The 9,465-nt window shown below is 43.6% G+C and overlaps 1 pseudogene; it reads right to left on the bottom strand.

Annotated features, from left to right (window-relative positions):
* Positions 1-7,250: 7,250 nt before the first annotated feature.
* LOC136582911 (U4 spliceosomal RNA) lies at positions 7,251-7,416 on the bottom strand (annotated as a pseudogene).
* Positions 7,417-9,465: the final 2,049 nt, after the last annotated feature.

The following is a 9,465-nucleotide window of genomic DNA, read 5'->3' as shown; positions in this document are numbered from 1 at the left end:
TTAAATCCCTCTGTGCAAATATGTAACATCACTTTCTAGACAAAAGGGCAATTTCTTTAAATTATTCCAATTGAAAACTTGTTATGTTTTTCCTGATCTAAGAGAGTAAATGAATATTAAATTATGAGACACTCTCTTTAAGTAGCGAATACGATCCAGCGGGCTAATGTTAACATCACTACTCCTACTATAATCACATCTGAAGATACAGAACACTTTTGCTGAGACCTTTAGATCGCCTATTAAAAGTTTCTAAGACTTTTCCTACTTTCCGTACGCTAAAGACAGGTTGTGGGCGTATGTCTCAATTAAGGCTGACCATTAGACAAATTTCTTGTTTTATCTTTGCAGTGCTCTGAGATTCTACCTCATTAATGGTCGCTGGTTATAAAGTTCACGGAAATCTTCAGTGTAAAGCAACTACTGTGTCCGCTTCACTTTTCATCATACTTCACCTCTACCGGAATCAAAACAAGCAAAGTCTCCATACTAAAACTTTCTGGATAATGGTCCTTCATGGTGCCATGGGTCTGTGCAGCCAAATCTAATTTGTGACTTTTGTCATGCACATGTCCCTTGCAGGTAATAAGTAAATAATGTTCTTTACCTGTCCGGTCTATTTGGCTTTGATGTTCCATGGCTCCCTCTCAGGAAATAGAAGAGATACAATGTTACCATTACACTTGCCCTGACTGAGCACTTGATTAAATTGCACCTTTATCACCTGTCCAACTAACCATCAGCCATAGCTTAATTTGTCCTTTGAGGCATTCGCTCACTGTTCCAGTCTGCTGAGCCGTGCTCTTGTTAATCCAGCCTGCTCACAACCTCCGTTTTTAAACAATTTGTTAGGAATATATCAAACTGAGGGTGACACAAAGGAAGGATCATAGTTAGGATCCAATTCGTTTTCAGGCTGAAGTTGGTTAAGAAATCTTTGCACTACGAGTTCTCCTTTACATAGAAGTACATAGGCAAATCTCAAACTTTCCAAACTTTAATAATTAAATACCTAGCATTGATAGTATATTGTATGTCCTTCTTCTTCCTGAGCCTTCCATTGTCTTCCTGCTCATGATTTGCCCGATGTAAGAAATGTCCCGAGTTATGCGAAAGTGGCAGCGTCTCTTAACCCTTAGGCTGGGTTAGCATGGGGCGTAATTGCCGTGGAATGTAGGTGCAGACATTCTGCATGGATATTCTGCCTGTGACTTTTTATCCCAGGATTAGTCAGCAGAGTGGACAAGATTTGCAAAAATCTCGTCCACACGCTGCAGCCAAGCCGTGCTGCAATTGACATGCTGCGTGGAAATCAAAGACGCAGCATGTCAATTCTTTCCCCGTTTCTGCAGCGGCCTCTCTCCTCTCTATGAGGGGAGATGGCCGCAGCAGAATACAGGCAGCGAAGCCAACCTGAAACCCGCAGCCTTGCATTTTTCCCATGGAAAACTTGCGGTATTTCTGTGTGGTCATTCCGTGCGATTTCCGTAGGATTTCAGTGGCGTGTGAACCCAGCAGCAGTTCCCGCCGCCACTCACCACCAATCAGCGATGCGTATGGGCGGCAGTGCAAAGGAGAGAGAATTGCTATCCTAACTGATCACGAGTTTCTTTGCCTGATTTTTTGAGCAATTGCGCATTAAACTCGCGATTATGCATTGGCACTATAAGACGCACTGACTCCCCCCCCCCCCACACACACTTTGGGGGGAAGAAAAGTGCATCTTTTGCAGTGAAAAATATGATATATATATATATATATATATATATATATATATTCCCCGACTTGTGAACATTCGACTTACGAATTTTGCAAGCTACCAACAATCTGTACTGCACAGTATGATGTAGTGCTATGGCATGACATCATACTGTGCAGGGAATGGGCAGGCTTCTATCAAGCCTGATAGAAGCCTGTTCGGTCACATCGCGGCTGCTAGGCAGCCGGGGGCCTTCTGAAAGGCCCGAGGGCTGTCTATGCAGAGTGCCTATCAAGCCGTGCGCTTGATGGGCACTCCGCATAGGCAGCCCTGGGGCCTTTCAGGAGGTCCCTGGCTGCCTAGCAACCACACAGCGTCCCGCGATCTCATCGTGGGACGCTGTACGGGCCCCCTGAACGTCGGGTGCAGGCTGTTTCTTACAGCGGGCACCCGGCGGCAGGAGTTCCGACGAGCCGCGCCACTCGTCAGAACTGTTAACACTTTAAATACCGCTGTCAGAGCGGTATTTAAAGTGTTAAAAGTTCAGACGAGCGACGCGGCTCGTCAGAACTGCTGCTGCCAGGTGCCCGCTGTAAGAACAGCCAGCACCAGATGTTGTATGGAGCGGGATCCACCCGCGATCCCGCTCCATACAAGCATTTGTTCGACTTGCGAACAGGCTCCTGGAACGGAACCTGTTCGCAAGTCGGGGAGCATCTGTATATATATATAAATTTTCTGTAATTTTTTTTTACTTATATTTGTAATTATTTTTTATAACATCTATGTCCCCCATTACGTCATATAAGACCTCTGGAGGTCATCCACATTGTTTTTTTTTATTTCACAGTTTTCCCCTGTAGCTGGGGTAAACATCCCCCTGTAGTTACAGTAGTCCCTAACAGAGCTGATCTGGGCCTGACCCTGCAGATCTGCTGTGGCAGGGGGCACCCAACAGTCACGGGACTGCCAGGTCGAATTGCAGGAAACCACCATTTATTCTTTTCTGGAGCTACAGGACACGAACATCCAGTAACATTCCTGTATTTCCTTTCAGCCATTTCTGAAACAAAATATTTGTACTGGCAATAATTTAATTAATAAAGAAGAAATTGGTTTAATCTCTTCGCTTTTTTGCACTTTACATTACAAGGGTTGCACCCATCATATTCTCCTTTTTATAATTAAAGGGGTTGTCCTGCGCCGAAACAGGGTTTTTTTTTTTTTGAATAGCCCCCCTGTTCGGCGCGAGACAAACCCGATGCAGGGGTTAAAAAAGAAAAACGGGTAGTGCTTACCTGAATCCCCGCGCTCCGGTGACTTCTTACTTACCTGGTGAAGATGGCCGCCGGGATCTTCACCCTCGGTGGACCGCAGGGCTTCTGTGCGGTCCATTGCCGATTCCAGCCTCCTGATTGGCTGGAATCGGCACGTGACGGGGCGGAGCTACCAGGAGCCGCTCTCCGGCACGAGCGGCCCCATTCAGAAAAGAAGAAGACCGGACTGCGCAAGCGCGTCTAATCCGGCGATTAGACGCTGAAAATTAGACGGCACCATGGAGATGAGGACGCCAGCAACGGAGCAGGTAAGTGAATAACTTCTGTATGGCTCATAATTAATGCATAATGTACATTACAAAGTGCATTAATATGGCCATACAGAAGTGTATAACCCCACTTGCTTTCGCGGGACAACCCCTTTAAGCATTTCTATGCCCTATGGTGACTGTTATTGGACTGGCAGCCACCAATAACTATTCTACAAAAAACTATTCTAAATATTAGAATCACATCCCTAATAGGAATCGCTCCACCCTTCTCTTCTTTTGGATATAATGTACTGAAACACTTCTAAAAAGTAGAGTGAAATGGGAAAAAAACACAATTTTGCCAGCTTAGGGGTGTCTTGACTTTACAGTGTACACACTGTGAAAAAAAATGGCATAACTTTATTCCTTGGGTCATTATGATTACCATGACACCATTTTTTGTTTGCTGTACTACTTAAGAAAAACATCTTAAAAAAAAATAATTTACTGCTGCCAACTTCTGAAAATCGAGAGACGACCCCCTGCTGGGTGGAGGAGGCCTCCTGGTCGTCCACGGCGTTCGTGGATGCAACACATAGGCAACGGTACCTCCTCCGACATCTACACTGAATGGAACAATGCTCTTGGTCGGCGCTATGGACCCCCGTTGTCCAAGCGAGATAACTAACTAACTTCTGACTGCCATAACTTTTTTATCTTTCTGTTGATGGGGTTGTGTAAGGGCTCTTTTTTGTGGGATCTCCTGTGGTTTCTTAATAACTCACAGGAATATTCTTTCCAACTAATGGCAGTAAGTACACTATGTTTGAACTCTGGCAGCAGCAAACCACTTATACAATCATAACAGCCATTGGCCACTATCAACTCAACTTCATGTAACACAGAACTCTTACTGCCCCATGGGGCTTATGTTTCCGCACTGAGATGCCAGACCCTGTAAACATCACAATCTTCAATTTGCCTAAGGCTCTGTTCTGTTACAACAACTTTGCTTTCGCAAACTCTTTATCTTACATTGGGTGACCTGCTTCACTATTACACAACTGTTTGCATAATGAACATAATAAACACCATCTCAACAATGCAGTCCTTGAGATATCCTTGAGCCTTATACACATACTTTGTATGTTACAAAAACTCTGCTCCTGTGGGCTTGCAGGGGCTTTCACTCTATTGCCCCTTAATCGAACATGCATGCATACTGGTATTTTCCAAGGCCGTCCTCTCTTACGTGCATTTGACGGGAGGCATACCATCGACCGCGCATTATACCAGTCCATGGTCTTATCTTGTTGGCTCTCTAGCTTTAGCCCACAGCTCTCAGGGCTCTTTGGGTCCTTCTCTTCAGCCCCAGGGTTTGCAGCCTTTTCCTGTACTTCAAAGCTTGAGGACAGTGCTGCTTGTACTGCCATGTAGAATCAGTGTCCGCCACCACAAACCACATGGACCTCTGCTGACTCCTCTCTCTGCTGGACTGCTGGGCCGCATGTACTAGTCACTCTGTCTTCTCTGGAGCTGTGACACAGCTTCTTTTTCTATATATCTCCAAAATGGCCACTGCTGGCAGCATCTTCAACTGGGGCGAGTATCAGACAGGACCTCAGCTCTACTATACATTTCTTTTGCAGTGAGCAGTCTCTGACACAGTCTTTTACTTCCTCTTTTAGCATGGTAATGTTCACCTCTTCCTCCCCTTATGTGAGCTGTAATCATGACTCTCCCTGTCTATCCATGTTGGGTCAAGCATTTCATTGTCTTCCACCTCCTATTCGGCATGATTCTTCTCCTGATTGAACTCTATCTCACATTGAGCATTGGGAGCTGCATCTCTGTTTCCACATCCCCCCAAGTACACATTGCCTGTGGATGGCTGGACGCACGCACTGACCAACCCTCATCTTCCTTTCAGAGGAAAAATGGTTGGGCACCAGTGCGTTCAATGTCTTAGTTTTCTTCCTCTGGTTGTTTGGGCTGCCTGGTTGACAATCAATGTCACTGTATAATTAAACAGCTCCTCAGACTGATCCATCTTGTGTTACGGTATCCTACCCGATGATACGCCAGCCTGGTTTGCCCTAGAACTTACCCACAATCCCTGTCGCTGCCAACTTGCCTCCGCTCCTGGCTAACCCCAGGCGGGCAACTGGGCGCAGTCCCTGCTCTCACTAGGGACCGAGAGGGGGGACTGGCGTACCAAGATAGAACAGGGTAGAATACCGACAGGAAGGGCAGGTGAAGAAAACCAACAGGAAATACACGCAGACCGAGGCAGATGGGATAACCTGGCAGATAAAGCAAAAGCTGACAAACAGGAAACTGACAGAGGCAGAATGGACCTCACTGCCAGCCTTATAAACAGAAGCCTCCGCCCAGGGGCGGAGAGAGGGAGGCGACTACCACCCAGCAGAATCCCATAACCATGGGCTCATGCATAGAGCTGCACTCACAGGCGCGCACGTGCACATCGCCACCCAGACCCACGAGTGCGCGCACCACGCCGACCAGCCACCCGTACCCCGGCTGCCACCGCATGGTACATCTTGACTGCTTTGGAGGGCATGGGGCATTTGGCATGGAGTGAAGTAGAGGGGGATGCTCATGGCCGACTGGTGCAGACTGCCCACTGTGTGCCTGCAACTGGGAATAAGAGGAGGTAGTGGTACTTGAGGCATTCTCTGTCATCCACTCTATGATCTGTTCTGCATGCTGCAAATATAAGGCATGGGCAGAACAACTTCTAAGGAATGGCAGCAGGTTTGCCTCGTGTCCTGCAGAATGTGGAGCTGTTGCTTCAATGGTGGCCTTTAGAAGTGCCAACTTGTCCCATCTTCTATTATTTCAACCACGAGCACTGACACATCCGCTACCCTTTGCTTTCTTCATGTTTCATTATAATTTTTTTTAAGCTTTTTTGTTCACTTTTTAGTGTAGTTTTATGTCAGTTAACTTTATAGTTTGCAGAAAACCACTGCTAGCTGCAGAAGACCTGCAAAGAATTTGTAGTAGCCAGACTAGCCTTGTATCCTGTAGAATGTCGAGGTTTTTTCTTAAAGTGCTAATTTGGCACGTCCCCCACCCCTTGCTTTCTTCATAATTCCTTTTTATTTATTTTTTTAGTTTTTAGTCCAGTTATATGTAACTTAACAGCTAACTTTGTAATTTGCAGAAAACCACTGCTAGCTGCATAAGGCATGCAAATAATTTGTAGTGGCTGGACTGGTGACTTTGAACACCATCTGAGGCCACTAACATGCACTGTGTGTATTTTCTGTTTCCCTGTTTTGTTTTCTTTTTGTTTTATATTAACAAAAACATAATTGCCAACTACATAAACCACAATTCCTGAGCAGCACAAGAAGTGAGAACAGTAGGCCACACAGTACAGCTTGTATATTTGTGCACTGTCCATATTTGGCATAGCGTAATTAAATTCCCCAAACCCCACCGCTAGCTGTGTAAGGTCTACAATTAATTAGTAATTGTCAAACTGTCAACTTTGAACAACGTATGAGATTACAAACAGAGATCTACAATATTTCCCAAGCTAAAGCATAGTTTGCTGGTCTACTTTGCTGCTATATACAGTGACAGCAGTAGAGATTTACCCTCTCACAATGTACAGACCACATTTCATATAGGCATATAAGCATGATGCAGCTTCTTTCTCTGCTCCCTCCAAAAGAACCCCATTTACGTTCTCTGCCGGTATACAAGCTTTCACACCAGCAGCAATATATCCCCTGCAGAATATCTGTCCTTAACAACGGACCATGTGTTATATAGGCATATAAATGTGATGCAGCTTCTCTGCCCTGTGCTCAACTGTAAAATAGTTACAATGTTCCCATGTTACATATGGCTAGGTCATATGATGTAAGCATCCAATTTAAATTGCTGCACATATGGAAGATAGAGGACACATTTGGTGACATCAGCAAAGCACCTTTGCAGCAGGCATTATGAGTAATTTGATTTTTGCTAAAAATCTGTTCAGACTTACTGATTTATTCAATTTTGCAAAAATCTGGACAATTTTATTGCCCTGACAATCAAGATGAGCAACACTAATTAAGATCGCTTCGAGAGCACTACAGGAAAAGTTTTCAATTAGCAATAATCATGCCTCAGATAAGCCTTACTGGCTATGATTCTGCCACTGTGCAATATTGTGCAAACCTTATTTCCGGCTACAGGAAACATTTGATGCAGGTGATTGATTGTAAAGGAGGATCTACAGCGGATCAAAATTAAGGGCTCACTTACTTTTTATCCTTCTACTGTTTATTCTGCTTGCCTAATAAAATATATGACTTTTATAACTGCTTGCGCATTATTAGTTAGCGTGTTTCTATAATTATGACTCATGGGACAATCAAACCACATTTTATTAGTAATTAGAGTTGAGCAAACGTACTCTGCCGAGCTTGATATTCGTTCGAGTACTCCATGGTGCTCATTACGAGTATCACGCCGTGTTCGACCCCGCCCCGGTTTTTGGCCCCTCCCCGCTGTGACGTGCCTGTTTTGGCCCCTCCCAACCGCAACGCAGTGTGCGCTTCAATGGCAAATGTTTTGGCTGGCTTGCAGGCAGGGGGAGAGAGAGAAAGAGAACACGAACCAAGAAAAAAAAAAAAAAAAAACTCGGGACCCGGTGTCGTACATACAAAAGTGCTTGAGTCTCCCATTGTAGTCAATGGGGTTCGTTACTCGAGTAGAGCTATCGAATTTTCCGAAAAGCTCGATTTGAATAACGCAGACCCGAGCATTTGGGTGCTCGCTCATCTCTATTAGTAATCAATAAACAAATCCAGGTAATTCCAAAGGGTTCATTTACTTTGTTCTGAAACTGTATTTGACTATATAGTAACAGACTATAAACAAACTTGACTCCTACAAAAAGTATGAGAAGGAGCACATGGTGGTAAGACATGATTATAGTGGTTTTCAGTCTTTAATCATGGAGGCACATATGAGACATATAGGCTGAACTGTATGGACATATGTCTTTTTTCGACCTTACATACTATGTTACATATACACAAAATGAGAGATTAGTTGTAATAAAGACTTTTTGCAACGTTCCTTCTTTATCTTGGATGTATCAGGGCAATGAAATGGTTACAAAGTGCACATAATATGTAAAGGAACATACAGTATATATATGATATAGTGCTGAGCAACCAATGAGCTACAGAAGGACCACCTCCTTCATGAACCACCCAAAACGGGGTGTGACTGGTTCGCTTTGCTCAACACTAACTGTATACTTGGCCTTGCATCTGTTAGAGTTTTCATTCCTTTATAATGCAAAATGTCTCTCTTGGGGTATCGGTTTGTGTACCTTATGTCTCCTTGCTTAAAATTAGATAGTTCATACTAAAGGTTAGTTCAAATAAATGTTTCCAAGTTGTCTTACCCAACGCAGAACACATCTATCAAATTGTACAAGAATTTTTTTTGAAAACCGTATATTTGCGAGGTATATTTTTAAGTTTTACTCTTTATGGAAGACATTATTGATAGTGTTATGGGCTTGTCCACTGTGCCGCTATCCCCTTCCTTTGTTTGGCTCCATCATAGGAGCCATTTCATGGTAAGGATGGAAGTGCCGGATCTAAAACATACCAGGCCTAACCAACAGCAAGTGGTCCTGATTGATTATATTGAGGTCTGCCCACCTCTCTGGCATCTTTCCAAATGAAATAATACAGCATGCTTGCCTATTCATTTGGGATTTTTTGCTAGAGCCTGCAATGCAAATAGGAATGATCCCTATAAAGTATAAATGCTAATATATAAAAATGTAATAAAATAAAAAAATGGAATAAAAAAAAAATGAGTCATTCTCAAGAAATGAATTTATGATTTCCATATAAAGAAAATATCAACTCTCCTTATAAGTCAAATCATAACCCCCCACCGCCGCTACCATCACCCCTCTGCCACATAAGAAGATGCCAATATTATAAATGTAACATGATAAGTGAGGAAGCTGTGAAGAGACTTTAAATCGAGGCTCGGGAGCTTCAGGTTATGCCTCTAAGTCAAATATTGAATGTATTAACAACTGATACCAATGTTAATTTATACACTCGGGTTTTCATCATTACGTCGCACATGAAATGTGAAAAATAACTTCAAATGTCAAAAAACATGACCGCTTCCAGACCATAACACAAAATGTAGCAATATGGTCAATTATTCAGTTTGTAATTAT

This window comes from Eleutherodactylus coqui, chromosome 11 (assembly GCF_035609145.1).
Source record: "Eleutherodactylus coqui strain aEleCoq1 chromosome 11, aEleCoq1.hap1, whole genome shotgun sequence".
In the NCBI taxonomy this organism is placed as follows: Eukaryota; Metazoa; Chordata; class Amphibia; order Anura; family Eleutherodactylidae; genus Eleutherodactylus; species Eleutherodactylus coqui.
Note: the sequence above shows the minus strand (reverse complement) of the source record. Positions and strands in the feature narration are given on the sequence as shown.